Below are 20,011 nucleotides of genomic sequence, written 5' to 3' on the forward strand. Positions count from 1 at the left end.
GGGAGGGTGAATCCCCAAGTTGCTGACCCTGCTCCCTGCCACTGCTCCAGGACTCGGCCACAGCCGTACTGGGAGGTGAGGGAAGCTAGTGGGTGGGGTTTCTGTCCTGGGGCCACCAGCCCCGATACAACTAGAGCTTCTGTCCCTATAGAGGGGCAAGTGGACACGGCAGAGCACCTGCAGCCTTCGACAGAGTCCCATGGCCGCTCTCTGGCCGGAGACAGGCTTCATTTGATTCCCAGCTTTTGACAATGAGGAGTTTCCATAAGGATGGCTCTGCTGGCTGACCTTGAAAACTCCAGGCCACACTGGACACTCCCTTAAGGGACTTCACCGAGGGAGTGGGCCCTCCCTCCCGTGCACCCTGGCCCCCCAGGCCCTTGACCTCCCCACCTCCCCTGGCCCTCGCTGGCCCCGCTCCCAGCCCTGTGGTCACTGCCATCTGCAGCTCCCCTGCAGCACAGCCACCGGCTCCTGAGACCAGGAAACTGAGGCCGGAGAAGCCGGAGCTGCCCTCGGTGGCCCAGGGAGCCGGGCAGAGTCCAGACCCCAGCTCCAGCCTCCAAACCCAGCTCCAGTGTCCTTTCTGCCAGGCTGGCCACCCGAGGACTAGCCAGGGGTGCAGAGGACAGAAGGGAGGAGGCCCTTTAGTGAAGTCACCAGATGCCAGAGGCTGAGGGCCCTGGGGTCACCTTGGCCACTTTCTGGGGCAAGTAAACCTTAGCTCTCTGACATTTGTTCTTTTAAAATTTTTATTAATTGAAAAATTTTTTTCTTTTTCTGTTATAAGATGGGATAACCACAGACCCCACCACCCTGCAAGTCACAGAGGGTTAAAGGACAGGGTGGTGCCTTCTTAAATGCTGTCCCTGGCACCTCTCTGGCCTAGATGGACTCATTATTGGGATGGGACGGGGGCAGTGGAAACTCAGGCAGCCTTATTCCCACCAACTGGGGCGGGGTGCGGCTGCCTCTTCTGTGTCATGGGGCCAAGGTACCAGGCTGCTCCACGGCAGGGACAGAATCGGTGTCAGACGCGGAGGAGGGGTCTGTGCTGGGCTGCCCTGGGGACCCAGACACCCTCTCTGACTTAGCCACACTCGCCCGCCCACCTCCTGTGTCCTCAGCTGCCGGGGCTGTGCCGTGGGGGAGGCCCCGCCACCTCTGCAGTCAGCTGTTCTGAGAACGCATCTCCGAGGTGAGGTGCTTCAGCGCTGGCAGCAGCGGCCAGACACAGCCTCTATGTGCCCCATGGACCCCGCTGCAGTCCCCAGTGTGGTTTCTGGCTCTATTTATACACCGCGGTGGACCCAGATTCTCATGGTTTTTGTTTTGTTTTGACTGCGCACATGGTATTGGAACAGCCACAGAGGAAATAATTCTGCAGCAGAAAGAGATAAAGAGGCACCCACAACTCTACCTCCCGACAGCCTCGCCCCAGGGCTTGGAGCAAGCGGGGACACTGTGCTCCTCCAGGTCGGCCTCCAACTCCACAACCACCCCCCGGAGAAGGGACATGTCACAATGGGTAAACCGAGGCAGGGTGGTGGGTCACCTCCTCAAGGTCAGGCAGCTCGTGGGTGGCAGAGTGAGGACTTGAACCCACTCCAGGGTCCTCTCTCACCCTCTTGGGACTGCCGCTCCTTGCCACCTGTCCCCAACCTCGCCACCATGAGGCTTGACCAGACGCGCAAATCTGACACCATCCCTCCCGCCATGCCACGCGGAGCTTGTCCAAGCAGCTCCCAGGTACCAGCCCTGCCTCGGAGCGGGGACAGATCCCTGACACCGCCTTCATTTTCTGCTTATTTTTACTGATTTTAGCATCATGAGCTCTTTCTTTTTGTCGTGAGCACAGATGATTACGAGGTGGGGTGACCAACTGTCCCAGTTTGTCCCAAACTAAGGGGTTTTCTGAAATGCAGAACTTCTATTGCTAAGGTATGGACAGTCCAGGTAAATGAGATAGCTGGTCACCCTAGAGGGACAGACCAGGCTGCGATTTCTTTTCTTTAGAGAGAATTTTTTAATATATATATTTATTATTTCTTAGTTCTCGGTGGACACAACATCTTTGTTGGTATGTGGTGCTGAGGATCGAACCCGGGCCGCACGCATGCCAGGCGAGCGCGCTACCGCTTGAGCCACATCCTCAGCCCTCAGGCTGCGATTTCTGAGCTTCTTCCTGGCACTGGGCAGCTGGACTGTCCCCAGAGCAGCCTTTTTTTCAGGGCCCTTCCTGAGAGGAGGAGACCAGACTCTTGGGGTTCCTTGTAGAAGATGCACAGGACCCAGCCCAGCTCTCCTGGCCTGTCCTGGGGACTCCGGACAGGGCTGAGGGGAGGGCAGGGGCAGTGGTGGGTTTGGGGTCTGCTTGTCCTGGCTCACTGGAACGGGGGGCTCAATTTCTAGACATTTTGTGAGTTGTTTATTATACACTATTAAGAATTAAATTACAAGTGGGTGTGGGGGCACATGCCTATAATCCCAGCAGCATGGGAGGCTGAGGCAGGAGGATCCTGAGTTCAAAGCCAGCCTCAGCAAAAGCGAGGCCCTAAACATCTCAGTGAGAGAGACCCTGTCTCTAAAGAAAACATAAAAAGGGCTGGAGATGAGGCTCAGTGGTCGAGTGCCCCTGAGTTCCATCCCTGATACCAAAAACCAAGAAGAGTTAAATGATATAAACCCAGTTACCAAATTTTGCAACAATTGATTGTCATAGGCTGAATCTTGTGGCCCTTTGTCCCAAATCCATTTGTTGAGTCCTAAACCTGGCACCTCAGGGTGTGTCATCGTAGAAACACCAGATAAAGCCAAGCCAGTGAGCATCTGTTCCCAGTTCTGTGTCTGCTGTTTGGTATCTTGAACATTGGCGCTGGTGGGAATGTGTGCACAAGGGCATCTGCGAGTGGTGTCGACTCACTGTCTTGCTGGTCATATAGGGAGACTGGAGCAAGTGGCGGAGAAGAAGATGTCAACAGCACGTTTAACCCAGGTACCAGGTCTGTGGTCATCGCATCACGAGTAACTCACCAAAAAAACGGAACTTGAGGATCCGATTCAGCCAAGTTTTTCAGTATTTTGAATTTTGTTCCCAGTTCAGCAAAACATTGTGCACATGACTATAAACGAGGTTTCCACATAGATCCTCCCTGTTTCGTCTTACCTGGTCAAAGGGCCTGGAAGCATCAACAGGCACATCCCAACAACACACAGAGAGCCTGCTGTTAGCATCCACCAGCACACCACTGCGAAGGGCGGGGGGTGAGGTCCACTGTGGCCTGGCTGTCCAAGGCTGCAGAGGCCTGGTGGGCGGGTAGGGTCAGGCTGCCCGCCAGCGGAGGAGGCCTGCTTTCCAGATGCTCAGGGAGGACTAGCATCCTGTCTGCCCTGGGATGAGGGTGGGCAGCTCCTCTACCCTCTGTCCTGGGGTGGTTGCTTCTGCCAGGCTCTGACTATCAGGACCCTGTGGTGAGGTGTCAGCAGCCAGGACGCAGGAGGGCTATGCTCCAGTTCTGACCCGGGCTGGGTCCTCCAGCTGCTCTCCTTGAGAATAAATCGATCCCCTCAACACCTGCTTAAACCCACCTGCTCTGGGAGTACAGTGCACGTGTTCCTCCTCCCTGGTGTTCTGTGCCCAGGTGCGCTCTCCCCAAGGCTGGACCCTCCTTACCCACCAGCACCTTATTACGAAAGTCACCTCCTCCACCAGGCCTCCCTGATTGCCTGCCCACAGTGGGTTCCCCATGTCGTGCTTTCTTCGTGGCCTGAGCTGCCGTGTTCTGGTCCCCGCCTCTGCCCCACAGTCTGGGCATTTGGTTTTCACCTGCTTCCTGTGTTTAGTCCGCCTTGGTGGGTGCTGACTCCGAGGGGGCCTGGTGAGGCCCAGATAAGATGCCCTGAGGCTGGAAATGCCCCATAGGTGGTGACTCAGTGGCCTCAATCTTGATCCCCAAAGGACTCAGTCAACCTGAGGTTCGGGCCAACCTGGAGAGCAAACCCCACACCGCTCACAGAGAGCTCCTGAGTTGCACGGAACACCAAGGATGTGGCCTGGTGCTACTGACGCACGGAGGCCTGGGGGCCTGGCTCTTGGTTGCCCTCAGTTTCCTCATCTGTAAAATGGCAGCAGCCCTTGCTCAGAGCCACTGGGGCAGTCAAGTGAGCCTTCTCCTAACACGGTGCATTTCCGGGGGCTCCTGCCCCTGCCCCAAAGGTCCTCATGGGATCCACTTGAAAGCACCTCAGCAGGGTCCTTTCATTGTCCCCGGTTCACAGATGAGGGATTCTGAGGCTCTGAGAAGGGCCCTGACCTGCTCAGCATCCCACCGGGTCTCTTGGCCCCAGACAGAGCACAGACGGGTGCCTACCCTTGGCAGAACCTGGAAGGCTGCACTTGAACTTGACCCAAGGACGCAGAGTGGGGCGCGAACTCACCGTGACTTTAACAAGGGCAAGGTCATGCTCAGGGCTGCCCCCGACCTGTTTCCTTCATTTTATTTGATGTTTTGGGGGTGCTGGGGATGGAACCCAGGTCCTGGTGCATGCGAGGCCAGTGCTCTACCACTGAGCTGCGTCCCCCGCCTTTTCATTTTGAGACAGGGTCTTGCGTAGGTGGCACTTGGATCCTCCAGGCTCAGCTCCCCGGGTCGCTGGGATGCAGGTGCTGCCTTCATTAGAGCGCACAGTGGGGCTGTGCGGCTGGCCACAGGCTCCATCCCAGAGCCATCGGCTTGGACATCCGCATCTGGCCGTGGAGACCACCTTCTTCCAGAAGCTGCCAAAAGGGAGGAGGGTTTTCCTGCTGTCCTAATGGGAGAGCAGAGGCCATCTCCATTCAACAGGGAGGCCATGCGGAGGACAGGAGGGGGGCACGTCAACCTCTTCCCATAGGATCCTCCCAGCAGGCAGGGGTGGGCTTCCACAGTGTGCAGACAAGACGGCCAAGGCCAAGGCCAAGGGGTGACTGACCAACAGGTGCAGCCGGGGACCCCGGGCAGCCTGCTCTCCCCGCCCCACGGCACCTCTGCCGTCTACCTGGGAAGTTCGTCCTGGAACGAAGTCGTTACTGGGCAAATATTAGTTCAGTGCATGAATGCAGGAACTAGGAAAACAGTGGCCCAGGTCAATTAACCCGTGAATAGAAAGCCATCTTGGAGATGGCTCAGCCCTCCCCACAGAGGACTCTGTAGTGCCCCAGCTCAGCACCTCCTTGGCTTCCCTCAGGGACGGGGAGCTCACCCCCTGACCTTGGGGGCCTTGCCAGTTCTCTGAGGGATACAGAAGCTGAGCCTGGCTCCCGGGGGGACACAGGATGCCAGAGCTGGGGTTTTCTGAGGCTCTCCAGGGAAGGCTTCTGAGTCCCTGAGGTTCCCCCATGAGTGGCAGGGGGAGGCAGGGCAGGGGGAGGCAGGGCTTACCCAGGGTCCTGGGCGAGTTCCAGAAGGCAGACTGCGTGGGCGTGACCTCAGTCCCACTCCTTAACCCCTCTGCCCCTTGTCTGTAAACTCACAGTACAAAGTGCTTCCTGCCTTGTAAGAAGTCAATGGTCTAATCCACAAAATGGGTTCAGCCCAGGCTGGCTGGAGATTTGTAGCTACGGGGATCTGTTCTGTGGCTGTCAGGTGAGAGTGGGAGCCTTCATTCCAGGGGATAGACTGGGGAGGTCCTAGAGACAAACCCCAACCCTCTCAAATGCTCCCCGGGCACCTGCTGTCGGCAGGGCATGCCAAACGGACTCCCTTTGCCTCTGGAGGCCAAGCAGGGCAAAGGCAGTTGTCCTCATTTAATAGATGACCTGAGGCACAGAGAGGTTAAGCAACTTCCCCAGCAAAAGAGGGCCCAAGCCTGGGGCTCCAGCCCCAACCCCTGCTTCCTGAGTGACAGTTTGGGGATTGCGTGATGGCCAGGGGCCTCAAGGGCAGGGTGGTGTGGCTCTGTAGCCTGGCTGCCAAAAGCCAGGAGTCACCAGTGGATACAACCCTGTGTCCTCATCCGGGGTTGAGGGTGGCATCTCTGGGGCCGTGGGAAACTTGGGGCCTAGGAATCAGGCTGTCTTCCTGGCCCCTCCCAGATGCTCCTGACTGAGGTCCCCATCTGTGCGAGGTGGGAGGGGCACGGCTTCCTGCTGGGCTGGGGCTGCCTCCATCAGGACTCTGCCCTTTCTTTGGGTTATTTCGCCCGCGGTTCTTACCATAGTCTGGAGGGATGTCATACTGATTTGCTTATTAATAATTAAGTTATTGTCTGTCTTTCCGCAGCTCAAGAAGAGAGAGATCCTTGTCGGGTGCACCCACAGGGCCTGGCCCGCAGTAGGTCCTCAACAAGCATGTGCTAGGGGCCTCACTGCCTCCACTCACCGTCCAGCCTCTTCCCCATTTCCTTCTTCACCGGGTGGTCACTGCCCCTCCGCTGGATCAGGCCGTGCACTATGGCTTCCGTGCACTATGGCTTGGTGTGGTGATCCGGCAGGACACACAGACCAGGAAAGAAAGAATCCTGACACAGGGGAATGTGTTCCAGGTGGTTGTGGGGGGCCGATGGGGCAGGGGAGGTGAGGGAAGGTTCTGGAGGTGCACTCAGGTTCCTACAGCCCCTGGGGACCTGGCCCAGGGGGAGCCTAACACTGACTTTGAGGAATGAATCACAGGGAAGAAGAATGGCTTCCAGGCTCAGCAGCGGGTCCCCACTGTGGGGGTGGGGCGGGAATCTGCAGGTGCCTCAAGGGGAAGGGGTCTGGCCGTGAGAACTTTGAAAAACTGCTGCCCCAATTGCTGGCCAGAGGTGGGGCCTGGGGGTGCAGCAGAGCAGGGGGTGAATGGGCCAGGGATGGCGCCTGTCCCTTCCCTCTCCCCAGCAGCCTCTCAGGGTACCTGGGGCAGCTGCCATTAACCTCTCCCCAGGAAGAGGCTCCTGTCCCTGCCCCCACCGGACTCTGCCTTCATGTCCCGCAGAAGGTGGAGATTTTGAAAGCAGGATCCCCCACCTGCACCCCACCCTGGCCTGGCCTCCGGGCAGCTGCTGGTTGTGGCCGGGTTTTATACTAGGGAGGTGGGGCTGGGCCCCCATTCAGGTGGGGCCCTAGAGAAAGAACCTGGGGGGGGCGTGGCCAATTGCCGACTAGCAGGCCTGGGGGCGTGGTCGACTGCAGACGGGCAGCCTCGGGACTGCTAGCTGCTGAGGAGCCCGGGTGACCCCGAGCCTGTCCAGGAGGAGCCTGCGCTTCCGTGGGTTGAGTTGTCCAAAATCCATGGAGGGCTGAGGTCATGGGTGGGAGGATTCAGTCCCCAAAGTGCCAGACCAGTCCTGCAGGGGAAGGCAGGGTGGCAGGTAGTAGTGCCCCAAGGCAGTGGGGCAGCCGGAAGTGAGGTAGCCGGCCAGGCAGGTAGAGCCCTCCTCACCTGGGCCCGAGACTTGCCTGCCAGTCTGGACAAGCTCAGGCTGGGCGCCGGGCTGGAGGTGGAGGAAGGAGGAGGCGCAGTCAGTCGCAGAGGCCCTGTCTACACTCGGAGGTGAGAGGCTGCGCTCCGGGTGGGGGCAGGGGCTCGGGTCAGCAGGTGCAGCTGCCAGCCTGGCCCACTGGACTTTGGCTAACCCTGGGGTCCGGGCAACCCCCTGAGGGGCCTGGTCTGGTCAGGGCTCTGGGATCCCCAAGGGGAGGCACTGAATGGGAGGCCTGGCCTCTCTGGGGTTAACCCTGCTGCTCGGTGTGGGCTGGGCGCGCTCACGTGGTGGTCATCCTGGCCCAGGACCCTGGCGGGCGTGAGGTGTCTTCCTGCTGAGAGGAGGAGGCGAGGGCAAAAGTCTGGCCCCTGGCACATGGGCAGGGGGGATGGGAGGTCTGGACTCTCCTGGCCCTTGTCTCCCTCCCGTGCGCCCGGAGCCTGTTTTCTCCTGGGATCCTCTGGGGAACCGGTTAGGGAGCAGGTTGCCCTGCGGCCCTTGACTTTTAACCAGGAGGAAGGAGGAGGTGGGACGGCTTCCAGGAGTAGGAGAGAGCCCAGGCCTGGGTGCTCCTGCTGCAGCCCACTGCTCTGCTGGGCCACCCCCTCCCCAGCAGTCCCTGCGGACTGGGCCCTGTGCTGGGAGTTCCTAATGGTGGATTGGGGGCTAGGAGGGAGGAAAAGTCGGGCCAGCCGTGGCTTCCACCTGGGCCATGGGGGGCCGGGGCTGAAGCAGTAGTGTCCCGCCCCCTGCAGCCCTGACTCATGGACCTGCTCCCAGCCAGGCCAGGTGGGTGGCTGAGCCCAGGCCCAGCTCCGCCTCTACCAACTTGGCTCCCTGGGGTGTGTGGGCAGCCAATGGGCCCCCCACGTCCAGCTGCTAATGAGCAGCTGTCATCGCTCCTCCATTACACCTCCGGAGCCAGCTGCGCCCCGGCACTTAGGGGGAGACCCTGGGGGCTCCCCGGCTGCCTGGCTGGCATTGGTTCTGGGAGGTATGGGGGGTCTCCTGGGGCTCGGGGGCTGGGCGCTCCGTGGGATTTCCACAGTTTCAATTCCAGCTCTTTGTTTTACCAAGACAAGAGGGGTAGCCCGGGCTTCCAGCTGAGGACACGGAGGCGCCATGTGGACAACTTCCGGGGGGGGGGGTCTCCTGTAGCCAGGACCTTACCATGTGCCAATCACGAGTGTGTGTAGAGGGGCTGGGGGTGGAAGTGGGCATGGTCAAGGCAGAGACTCTGGACCCTGGGGACTCTGGCAGTGAGATGGCGCGTTGTTCTCTTTGAGATGGAGTCTTTTTTTTTAATGTTTATTTTTTAGGTGTAGATGGACACCACACAATGCCTTTATTTTTATGTGGTGCTGAGGATCGAACCCGGGTCCCGCCCATGCTAGGCGAGCGCTTCACAGCTGAGCCACAATCCCAGCCCCTAGGATGGGCCTCTTATGGAGGAGTTTGAGTCTCTTCTGTTCCTGACCATGTTGGGGAGGGGTGTGGGGGAGGTGGGAGAGTGACAGGTCCCTGTTGCACGTCTCAGAGGTCCTGGCTGTAGGCATCTCTCCCCATTTTAAAGCTGAGAATACAGAAACACGTCCAGTTGGGACAATCTGAGACCAGAGTCCTTGTCTGGTGTTCGGACACCGTGGGGGCAGTATGGGGAATCCTGATGAGGAGCCACGTGGATCCCCCCAGTCACAGGGACTTCCACAGTCATGGCCTCCTCCCTGCAAGATGCCAGGCAGGGGTCCTCCTGGGAGCCATGCCCACCGTAGGGGCTGCACTTTGGGTCCCAGGAGCAGAGTAGGAAGCGCCATCCTGACCACCTCCCCTCAGTGCACTGAGCTGCAGAGGGGACCCTGACATCCAGAGGTGGATGGCGTCTCCCTGGAGGACCCCAGGCCTTTGCACACCCAGCCCTGCACACCATCTTTGCACATGGGAAGAGGGGCCCAGGCCGGTAGGCACATGACGGGGGTGAGGAGAGGGCTTGTTTGGGATCACCTGCTTTGGCCCTGGGCTTAGGGATTTTTGGAGGCTGAGAGGCAGGGGCATGGCCAGAATGATCTTCCAGGCCTGTTCTAGCTGGATCCAACCTCCTGCCAGGTGCTGTTAGGGGGCTGAGGGTCAGACATTCCGTCATGCCTAGGAGGAGCAGGCCATGGCCCCATCTACCTTCTGTCTGGGGCAGCTGGGCACCCAAGCACCCAGGCGTGCCCACCTCCTGGGGTCAGTGGGGGTGGGGCAGCCCTCGGAGGCCCAGCCAGGCTGAACTCAGTCTAAGCAACTGTGTTCTGGAATGGCCCCTCACAGCAGGGCTTGACGTGGGGGAGAAAGTGTGTCCCTCTGCTTCTGTGTGCACCAGGCTCAAGGTCAATTCTTATCGGCAGGTGGTCAAGGCGCCCCTGGGACCAGGAAGAGGTACTGGGGGCGAGGGAAGCAGGCCTTGAGGTCAGACCCCGGCTCCAGTCCTCCAAGACCTTGGGCTGGCCTCTCTCCCTCTCTGAGCCTTTGTTTCCCCGACAAATGGGGCCGGGCCTCCTCAGCAGGTCAGCGGGAGAGAGTGCAAGTCCCTTTCCCAGCCCAGGGCCCAGGACAGGAGTGCAATGGGGTCCCTGGGCTCCCTGGAACTTTTAGGGGTAGGGGTGGAGACAGGACTGTGCTGTGACCAGGTGTGGACAAGGGCCCTCTGGCTTTGGGGAAGTGCCTCTTGCCTGAGTCCCTGTGTTTTGAAACCCCGTGCAGGTAAATGTGGGCGGGGCAGCTGGCCAGCTGCACTCTGATTAGCCAGTGTGCTGGAGTGGCCCTGAAGCTCCAAATAAGGTCTCTTCAGAAGACAATCTGGACCCGGGCAAAGTCCCCCTGGTTGCCATGCCTTTCATTCCATCACTTGAGCTGGCATGGACTCCTTGCATCCCAAGCCTGGGCTTGAATCCTCACTAACCTGGGCACAGGGTGGCTCTGGCTCTCCACAGCTGGATGTCCCAGTCGCCCTGCTCCACCACCCTCTGCTGGGGAGTGGGGGATGGGCCATGGGTGGGGTAGGTAGGCCCAGGACACACAGGGTGCTTTGTGAGGGTGGCTGAGTCACATGGGCATTGCCATCGCTGCTGGTCCCTGGGGCGGGCATGACGGAGATGGCGTTATCACAGGGCTGCGGCGGCCCCCACACTCCTGGCCTGGAGGCTTTCCCATGGGAGCACACGAGCAGGGAGGTGGCTAGAGCCAGTCTGGGTCCCAGGCTGATCGCTGCGTGGTGCAGGGAGGTCCTCTCTCAGAGTCCCTCGCTGTTCCGTAGCTCTGATTGTCACTGTTTTATGGCGGAGGTACCGGATGCTCTGCCAACGGTGGAGTGCAGGTCGGTGACACTTGTGCTGACTAGGATGCTAATGACATGGGCCAACGTGTCTCCCTGCTGGGTGCCAGGCAGGGAGCTCAAGGATCCCCAAGGTCATTCAGCTTTCGAGAGGAGAAGCCTGGGCTTGAGCTCCTCTTGTCTGACAAAGCCCACTTCCGAGCAAGTGGTGCTGCCCAGGACCCTCTGCAGGGGTGGGCAAGGTGGCTCAAATGTACCTTGGCAGGAGGCCTCTTACAACCCCGCCACGTCTCCTCCTCACCCAGCCTCTGCTCGGGCCTTAGTCACAGTCGGTGGCCAGGGTCACCCGACCTCTTATTCTGTCCTGGGGTCCACCTCCCCGCCCTCCCTGGGAGCCCGTCTCTGTCACCTTTGCAGGCTGCTCTGAACAGTGGCTCCCTGGCGGGCCTCATCCAGGTGCCCACTCTGCCCAGGCCGAGGTGTGCCCTTTACCCGTGTGGACTCGTGTGTGTGGGGGGCATGAGGTGGCTCTGCTTTTGTCCTCTCTTGACAAATGAGGGCTGGGTGGGGACAGAGACGCTTGCCCAGGTCCCTAGCTGGCAGAGCGGAGCGGAAGCCAGCTCCCTCACTGCCCCTCTTCTCCGTCTCTAAGAGGAAGGGGCCCCTTGGACTTTCTGGGCCTCCTGCCCTACTTCTGACCTCTGTCACCAGCCAGCAATGCCCATGCCCTTCCCTGGGCCTGGGGAACCCCTAGTTTGTCACTGCTGAGCCCCAGCAAGGCGTTTCTAGCTGGGGGTACACACGACATCCCACATGCTGCAGGTCACGCTCATTCCAGGTGCCCACAGGCAGCTCCTCCCGTGCCTGCTCCCTTCCCGCACCCCTAAGCTTCAGGGAAGCGTCTGACATCTTGTCCCCTCTCCCTCAGGCCCGCTGTCCTGGGTGGGCTGCTTCTGGTCTCCTGGACCCGAGTCCCCTCCCACCCTTCCCTCTGGCTCCATCTTCCTCAAGGCCCCAGCTGGGCCTGGGCTCCGCCCCCAACCAAGGCTGGTACTGGCCCCTAGAGTCGAGGAGAGGGCTTCTCATGCTTCACCAGGTACCGGAACCCACCTGGGCGCCTTGTTAAACTGCAGGTTCTGACTCAGCAGATCTGGGGCACCCGGAGACCCTAACAAGCTCTCCATCTCTGCTCTGAGTCTGTGGACCATGCTTTGAGTGCTGATCAGACACCTTCTATGGCTCCCCAGTGCCCAAACTCCATGCTTTCCAAGACTTCCAGAATCTGCCCCCTCCTGCCACAACAGAGCCCCCTTCTTTCCCCCCGCGGCTCCTCTTCCACCTCTTGACTCCTGTTGATCTGATCGCTCTACCTGGGATGCCCTTCCTGCTACTCTGGTTTTCAAAGTCCTCTTCGCCTCCTTTAAGAGCCTGCAGGGGCTCCGGGGCCAGTCCCCTGCTTCAGATCCTGGATCTCTGTCACTGAAGGTGTGGGCATGCCACCTGCCCTGACTGTGCCTCGAGCTGCTTTCTATAAAGTGGGGCTAGCAACTGTCATGAAGGGCAAAGCGATGGTGAATATAAATTGTGTAGCCAGGACCTACACCTGCTAGGTGGTTGGGTGAAGCCACACAGCTAGAGGCCCAGATAGGTGCCCGCTGTGTGGCCTTGGCTGAGTTACTGCCTGTCTCTGGCCATCTCATTCCACATACTAGTGATGCCCCGTCACAGGGTTGCAGTGATGATGTAGGAGTGACCCAAATACTTACGGCACGGGAGGTCCCTACTCATCCTGTTACCAGAACCAATAATAGAATCATTGAATCATTTATTTGGATTCTCCACTTTGACTTGCAGAACCTTCTAGGGATCTTCTGGAGCTAATACCTGGCTCCTAGGTTCCCTAGATGAGAGCTAGGCTGATGACCCTGGCCAAGCTCCAAGCCGGGGCCAGAGCCCGGAGCCTGGCACAGTGCCCAGCACAAAGTAGGTCTGAGAAGCCGGATGGTAGGAGGGGCAGGCAGAGACCTGGTCCTCTCCTATGTGGCCAGTGGAGCTGGCCATGGGCACTGAGAGGGGAGCCTTCAGCTCTCCCTCTGAGCCTGCTGGCCAGTGCTCTCTGTGGGCAGGTGGGACGCAGCTGTGCTGCTGGCCTAGAGCCTCCGCCACCTGCTGCCTGGGCCCCGAACAACCAAGCGCGAGGAGACTGAGGCTCAGAGGTGGCGACTTGCCCAGAGACCTGGCATGTCAGGGACTTTTGTCCTTCTCTGAGTAACTCATTCCTCTCCTCTTGTTTGCTGTGCCCCCACCCCACTGTGGACTGGCCCCGCCTGCCCTGGTAATGAGGCCATGCCCGTGGAGGCCCTGGGTGGGAATAGCAGGCCTGACCAGGGCCAAGTGCCCACTACGGCATCGGGCAGGCATCTCCCACAGCCTGGCCAGCGGGGCTCTGGCTTGGAGGAGCACAGAATGGTCTTCTGGAAGGTCTGGCCTGTGGCTCCCTGCACCCCACCAGGCAGCTTGGTTTTGAGCAGGCAGGTGGGGGAGTGGCCTCCAGCTGTCCCCGGCTGCCTGAAAGGCTTTCGCTGTGTCACATGTGGGTGCAGGGGGATTTCCCAGGACCCCTCTCTAGGATGCAGAGAGACCCCTACCAGAGAGAAGGGACCTCGAGTTTCCCCGGGGGGTTGAGGCCCTATGCCGGAGGCCCAAGGAGGCTGGCTAGGAGGACTGGCTGGAGACTGGCTTCTGGCTCCCACCCAACCCTGCCACTCCCCAGCTGCGTGCCCTTGGGCAGTTAGCTCTCCTCGGTGAGCTTCGAGTCCCTTCTGCTTCATCACTGTCCTGGGGAATATTTGCTGACAGCTCACTGAGTGGCAGGTGGGTACCCTGAAGACAGCAGGAGGAAGGTTCTAGAAGGCAGCGGGGCTCCGTAAAGGGAGCATTTATTTTTCCTCTTATTGGCCCTGTGTGGCTGCCCTTGCCCTGTAGGTGAAACCCTCACGCACGGGTGACTTGGAGTCCTTCATCCACGCTGTCCTGATGGAGGTGGACGGACGGGGTCCCCACTCTGCAGGGCACAGGGTCATCTGAAGCTACCCCCAGAGCAGGAGGGAGCGGCCAACAGAGACGGTGGGCAGAGGGGCAGGGGCGCTGGTCACTTCTAGATTCCTCTTTCCGACCATTTGGGGGCACTGGGATGGACTCTTCCCGGCGCCTCGGTCTCCCCTCTGCTGGGCAGACAGACTGGAGAGGCCATTCCTAAAGGCCCCGGGGTCTTCGGATCTCAGGGCCCCAGAGCTGCGGGTCCCTGGGAGCCTGAGAAGACGCACGGAGGCCCGGAGAGGCCGTGAGGTCAGCGGCCAGCGGCGTGTGGCCCTGTGCCAGGTGCCTGAGTCCTGCCTTCCTCCTGGCCTGCCTTCCGCTCTGCCGGTCAGCGCCGGCCCCCGCCTGCTGCCAAGGAGGCTGGGCTCGTCTTCAGGAAGGGGCAGCATCCGAGTGGCCTGTTGCCGCGGCAACCCTCTCCCTGCGGGAAGCTGGGGAGAATGGGATGATCGGTGCAGGGTGGGGAGGCAGAGGTACCCCGGCCTGGACCCCACCGAAGCCTGGCATCCACTCCTGGGTGCTGGGGGAGGCGGAGGCCCCCTGCCAGGTGCTGAGTCATGGGCATCCCCCAGAGCCCCTGCCTCCCTCCCTCAGCCTCTCCTCCTGCCTCCTCTGAGACACCCGTGACTCACACAGTCATCTCGGGAGGAGGAGCCCGGGAGGCTGGAGGGGGTGTCCCCGGCCCCTCCCCTGGCTCCACCGGCTGCTGCCACCGGAGAGGGGCCAGCGCCTCCTGTGCTCACTCCCCAGCCCGCAGCTTGGCAGGCGGCAGGACCCGGGCGCCAGGTGGAACCTCTGGGGTAGATCCTGAAAGGGGGTCCTCTGAAGGACCCTCCCCCTGGCACCAGGTACCCACCAAGGGCTCCGGCAGGTGGGAGGCAGGGGAGGGCGGTGTGCTGGGGCCGGTGAGGGGTGGGGCAGGGGCGGGGACAGGACTGGGGGGTCTTGGTCTAGCCCAGAGGAGCCTGGCTGTGCGTGACCCCCAGTGTGGGGGTGGGTGGGCATGAAAAGGCGCTGCCTGCGGGGGCGGGGAGGGCACCCAGGAGGAGTGGGACACTCAGAGCTGCTGGCCCACTGGGAGCCGGGGAACAGCAAGTGGGCTCTCCAGGGTCCAGCAGGCCACCTGCCCTCTGTGCCTGGAGGGCACTGCTCCCATTGCACAGACGGGAGAACCGAGGCTCTGAGAGGGCAGGTGGCTGGCTCAAGGTCACACAGCAAGTGCAGGGATGGGGAGCTAGGAGCCAGGTGCCGGGAGGAGAGGGTGCTTTAGGGGCCAGTCATGGAGATCCTCGGGGTACTCTCCCCTCTAGCTGTCCTGGGGTCTGGGCCTCGAGTAAGCCAGCTTTTTGTCACTCAAGTGAGCAGGCATGGCCCCGACTGTGGGCTCGGGTGTGAGTCCTGGGAACTGGGCAGCCGGGTGGGGAAGCCGTGGAGGCTGGAGAGTTCCTTACCGCCAACCACCCAGCCCGGCACCCAGCTGCTGGGGACCGCTTCCTCCCTGAGCCCCACGGGCAGGACACTGAAGGCTCCGGTCCTCTCTCCATCCAGCCGCCCTTGTGTGGGGCCGGGTTGGGGTCCCCCTGGGCCTTCTCTTGACTGAAGGGGTGCGACTGGGTCCCTGTCACCCCCTGCCCCACTGGAGCCGCCGTAGCCTAGGTTGGTGGGGTGGGTAGGAATAGCCTTAGCACCCCCTTCAGAAGCCAAGGGAGTTGTTTACGTGAACATTTATTGAGTGCCTTCTGTGTGCGCTGGGCTGTCCTGGGGACACGGGGGTAGAAGAGGCAAAGAAGGCTTCTTGGAACTCCTGGGCCCCCCAGCCCTGCGCCCCCGCAGGTCCCCGAGGGCAGAGGGTTGGTTCTTGGGGTCCTGGACTGGGAGGAGCAGCGGTGCTGGTCAGTGGGAGCCGCATCCTGCAGGGGTCTCCCGAGCCCAGGCCAGCAGTCCTGTGGGTGGCTGTCCCTTCCCTGCGTGACCTGACCTCCTGTGCAGCAGGGACCCCAGGGCCTGGGATGTAGCTTCACCTTGGTCTAAACACCACCATGGACACCTTTCCTACTGGTCCCCTGGGCTTGGTGGCCCTAGCTACCAAGGGGGTGTGTGGGGTGACCCGAGGTGTCCTGCCCATGGGCCTAGGGTGTGCCTGAGAGCAGGGACAGAAGTCGGGCTCCAGGTTGGTCTGTGTGGGGAACCTGTGCTCTGGGCAGTGGGCAGCCAGGCTGGCGCACACCCCCCAGCACGGTCACAGACAGACAGCGAGGGGGTGAGAGGAGGAGGGAGGCGAGCCTGGCGCGAGGGGAGGCCTCTGCCGGGAGCACGGCGCTCTGGGAAGGCCTGGCTGGGCTCGGGTGCCCGGAGGGGGAGGGCGGCGGGGGCTGTGGCTGGGCAGGGGTGTTCCTGGCAGAGGCACTGGCGTGGGGCAAGGTTTGGGGAATGAAGAGAGCCAGAGGGCGTGGGGAGGGACATGGCACTGGAGATCGGGCACAGGCCACTTGAAGGCACTCGCTGCCCGGCGGGCAGCTCCTGGTCTGCTCTGCAGGGGAAGGAGGCGGGAGGGCTGGGCAGGGTGGCCGGCAGCTGGGTCAGGGGGGACTGAGGCTGCCATCCAGTGGGACGGGTGACAGGCTTGCGCAGTGGCCTGGGCCTGGCTGTCAGGGTGAGGCTCATACTGGGGACCGCTTCTTAGCTGAGGGAAAGGGGTGGAGGTGGCCGAGCTGTGGCAGGGTCCACGTGTCAAGGGATGGCCCTCTTAGCAGGACCCGGCATGACAGGAGCGGGGAACGGGCCGGGGAAGGAGCCACGGTGGGGGTCACTGTATCCTGGGTGAAAGCCGAGCGTGGGTGCAGGGTGCTGGGTGCTGTGCCCATGTCGGGGCCATGGGATGGCTTCCAGGTTGCAGGGGTGCGGGGCAGGGTCTTGAGAGGCAGGGAGAAAGCAGTGGGTGGGGAGGGGGCGGGAGGATGGGATAAGGTGGCCCCACAGTCCAGGCCCCACGCTGCCCCCTCTTCCCCAACCAGGGCCCTAGGCAGGTCCCCTCCCCCATCCCCATCCTTGGGGTGGCCCTGTGGACCCCGCCTTCTGACTCACAGCAGATGGGGGCATCATGTGAGCAAACCAGCGGCCGAGGGGGAGCAGACTCCAGGGACCTGGCAGATGGCAAGTGGGGGGTGGGGCAGGGCTGGCACAAAGGGGCCTCTCAACAGCGAGGGCAGGCGCTGGCCTCAGCCTCGGGCCCTGCTCCCCCCGAGGTCAGCTGAGAGCTTGGTGCTGCTCCAGCTCGTGCCCCACTGGAGCTCTCGGGGACCCTGGGGGAGCCTTGCCCATTCTGGAGCCAGGCCTGGGCTGCCAGAGCCAGGGGCCAGGGGCGAGGGAGGTGCTGGGGACAGGGTCTCTTCTCTGCTGGCCTGTCCTGGCAGGGTCCGGGCCCAGACACCTTCGCAGACTCTATGCCCCTAACTCTCCAGGGTTCCCCGGGGCTCAGCCTGGGTGGGAAGGTCCCCAGGTTCCTGTGGCCGCCCCTGCCTGGTGCTGGGCTCTGCATGTGGCACCTGTGCCCCTTTGAGAGGAGGATACTGGGGCGAGGAGGCTTGCCCCGTGAAGGTCGTTGGGGTTGGAGTCTGAGTTCTCAGCTGCTGTGCTCTTCTGTCCCTTTCCTCAGCCAGGACAGGCACGGTGCTAGGGCCAGACGGTGTGTCCCCGACTTGGATCCCACTCTGGCCCCTGCCACGCCCCTATTTCTCTCGGGCCTGGGGACCTAGAAAGAGAGCAAAGCCTGGGAGGATCTGGGCTTTGTTCTCTGGGGGTGTGGACGTGGCTGATGCCTCGGTTTCCTCACCTGTAAACTGTAGCTAAGGGCCTCCTCTTCAGGGGACTGCTGTGGTCACTCGGGGCGTTAAGACGGGAAAGTGTTCAGAAGTGTCCCTGGCCTGCAGAAATGAGGGCCTTTACCGTTCTTCCATTGGACAGATGGGTAAACTGAGGCAAGAGGTAACTTCTAGCCACTCAGAAGCCCTTCTTCCCGTGCCCCTTACCTCTGGGAGAGTCGGACACGGGCAGGACTCACCCCTTGTCCCTCGTAGCCTGATCTCTGCTGTGGGAGGGAGGCTGGCATGGTGCGCTGGGCACCGGGCTCCGTGGCTGGCGCTGGCCTAGGTAGTTGGTGGGTGGACTTGGCGGCTCCGGGCAGCAGAGATAGGAGCCGAGGCCCAAGGAGCTGGCAGAGCTCCCAGCACAGTGCGCAGGCCCCGTGGCAGCCGCGGAGGGGCTGGGTGACAGGCTACTGTCCCGCCCCGCTCAGCCCCTTGAAGAGCCAGTGGTTCTGCAGGGAATGGCTCCCAGACTCGAGGCCCCTTTAACTCCACAACGAGCCCAGAGGAGCCGTAAGGCCACCTCCACAGCATCTCGGACCCCCTCTCTCTCCGGGCCTCCTCCTCCCCCCAAGGTGTCCCCCTCCTGCACCCTCAGGGCCTCCGAGGGGGAAGGGGAAGGGCGCTGGAGATGCCGGTCTGCGTAAGCCTCACTTAGGGCTTGACTCAGAACCAGGTTCAAGTCCTTGACCGGTGACTGTGAGCAAGGGGACACTTCCTCGAAGTCACAGCTTCCCAGGCTCAGTGGCGCCGGCCTGTAACCCTGGCCACGCAGGAGGCTGAGGCAGGAGGATCCCAGGTTCAAGGCCAGCCTTAGGAACAATGCAGAGGGCTGGGGTGTGACTTGGTGGTTAAGTGCCCTGGTACCAAAAAAAAAAAAAAAGAAGAAGGTACAGCTTCTCTGGGCCTCAGTTTCCCTGCCTGAAAATGGACCTAGCAGCCCCCCGCACCCCAGCAGGGCCGTTGCTGGAAGTCAAGGTGACATGGTGCAGAGTGTGAAATTATCATGACATGTGGACTTGGGAGTCTGCATGAGCCTTGCTGAGACTTGCTTTGACGTAGACACTGCAGGGATGAACGGGGACAGACCCACATTACGGAGGTTATGCCATTTGGACCTCGACCTCAGCTCAGACCCCTGCTTCTCCAGCTTCCAGCTCAGTGGCCCCCTGGGTGGTTAGGGACGTGACTGGTTCTGTCCCAGTTCTGTGTGAACCTAAACAGGTGTATTGACCTCTCTGTGTTTCACTTTTCTAAGCTTTAAAATTACAATGGTGGATTGTGCCTTGAGAGGGTTCAGGCAGCCCCTGGATTTCACGTGTTCAGTATTGTGCCTGGCACACGGTGGAGGCTGTTGTCATTGTCACTGCAGCCTTCCTGCAGGGAGTCCTTCTGGTAGGGAGCAGCAGAGCTTTTATCCCAGACCCACAGCTCCATCCTCCTCTGAGGTTGCTGGGAAAGGTGCCGATCCCCAGAGAGCCCACTCCTGGGCACGCTTCCATCCCAGGACTCTTGCTCTGCTGGTCAGGGGCGTGGTCCAGCCTGGGGCTCCCTTCTGCTCCCAGGCCCTGAGACCCGGTTACTGGACCCGGATCCACTGATGCCCTTGAAAGCCTGGAGATGAGCGTCGGCGTGGAGAGACAGTGTGGGTCGAGACTGCTCCTTGGAGCATGGAGGGGCTGCCATCCTGGAGGCTCCGTCCTGGGGAGGGACTCAGGCACACGTGGGGGCTCTCATGGGGACAGAGAGGAGACGTGGGCAGGCAGGCTGCGCGCTGAGCAGGGTTGGGTGGCTGGGCGCCTCTGTAGTTTTTCCTGGTGGGAACGCTGCCGTGGACAGTATCTGCCTGGGGCGAGTTCCCTCCTGCAGACAGACCTGTTATTTTCTGCAGGTCAAACCTCACAGCAATTTACATGCTTTGTGCCGGGGCATGCACAGGCTGCAGCCCGGGTGGGGGGGTTCTGATGCTATCTGGAGGCCCGGGTGTTCTGGGTTCTTTCAGGAGGAAGGAAGGTGGCTCTGGCAAAGGGAGGGGACAGCGCCTGGCCAAGGACAACTCGTAAAGGAGCACAGTGGGACAGGCTGACCTGCTTGGCCACAGTCCTGCACCTGGGGAGAGGCCTGGATCGTGTTGGGCTGGCTTCCTGGGGCTGAGCAGCGTTCTGAGGTCACTTCTCTGCTGGACTGGCTTCCCCTGGCCCCTGGGGCCACATTATGTCCACCTCCCTGCATCCTTGGAGGAGCCTGCACCTCTGGGTGTGGCTCTGTGGCTGGCACCTGGGTGTCTGACCTC

At 61.3% G+C, this 20,011-nt stretch overlaps 1 protein-coding gene and 2 long non-coding RNA genes across 12 annotated transcripts in view; 1 reads left to right on the forward strand and 2 right to left on the reverse strand.

The window, feature by feature from the left end:
- Positions 1–2,405: 2,405 nt before the first annotated feature.
- Positions 2,406–7,516, reverse strand: LOC144370874 (uncharacterized). Its single transcript, XR_013430917.1, has 3 exons — positions 7,401–7,516; positions 6,360–7,305; positions 2,406–4,777 (listed from the first exon to the last, which is right to left on the reverse strand). It is a non-coding gene; the product is annotated as an uncharacterized LOC144370874 (long non-coding RNA).
- Positions 7,203–20,011, forward strand: part of Adgrg1 (adhesion G protein-coupled receptor G1) — a 36,780-nt gene continuing 23,971 nt past the window's right edge. For 2 of the 8 annotated variants that reach the window (XM_078032377.1, XM_078032383.1), the window contains exon 1: positions 7,368–7,511. The gene's annotated coding sequence lies outside the window, so the exon portion shown is untranslated. Of the gene's footprint in view, positions 7,227–7,367; positions 7,512–14,308; positions 14,704–20,011 lie in introns of those variants that run through there. The other 6 variants (XM_078032378.1, XM_078032376.1, XM_078032384.1 and 3 more) reach the window with 4 other exon arrangements.
- Positions 13,661–18,161, reverse strand: LOC120887847 (uncharacterized). 3 transcript variants are annotated; one of them, XR_005731146.2, is made up of 4 exons: positions 17,884–18,161; positions 17,688–17,778; positions 16,940–17,606; positions 13,661–16,767 (listed from the first exon to the last, which is right to left on the reverse strand). It is a non-coding gene; the product is annotated as an uncharacterized LOC120887847 (long non-coding RNA). The 3 variants fall into 3 exon arrangements; XR_013430916.1 differs by having other exon boundaries at positions 13,661–15,836; positions 16,940–16,998; positions 17,884–18,153; XR_005731147.2 differs by having other exon boundaries at positions 16,940–16,998; positions 17,884–18,152.

This window comes from Ictidomys tridecemlineatus, chromosome 15 (assembly GCF_052094955.1).
Source record: "Ictidomys tridecemlineatus isolate mIctTri1 chromosome 15, mIctTri1.hap1, whole genome shotgun sequence".
In the NCBI taxonomy this organism is placed as follows: domain Eukaryota; kingdom Metazoa; phylum Chordata; class Mammalia; order Rodentia; family Sciuridae; genus Ictidomys; species Ictidomys tridecemlineatus.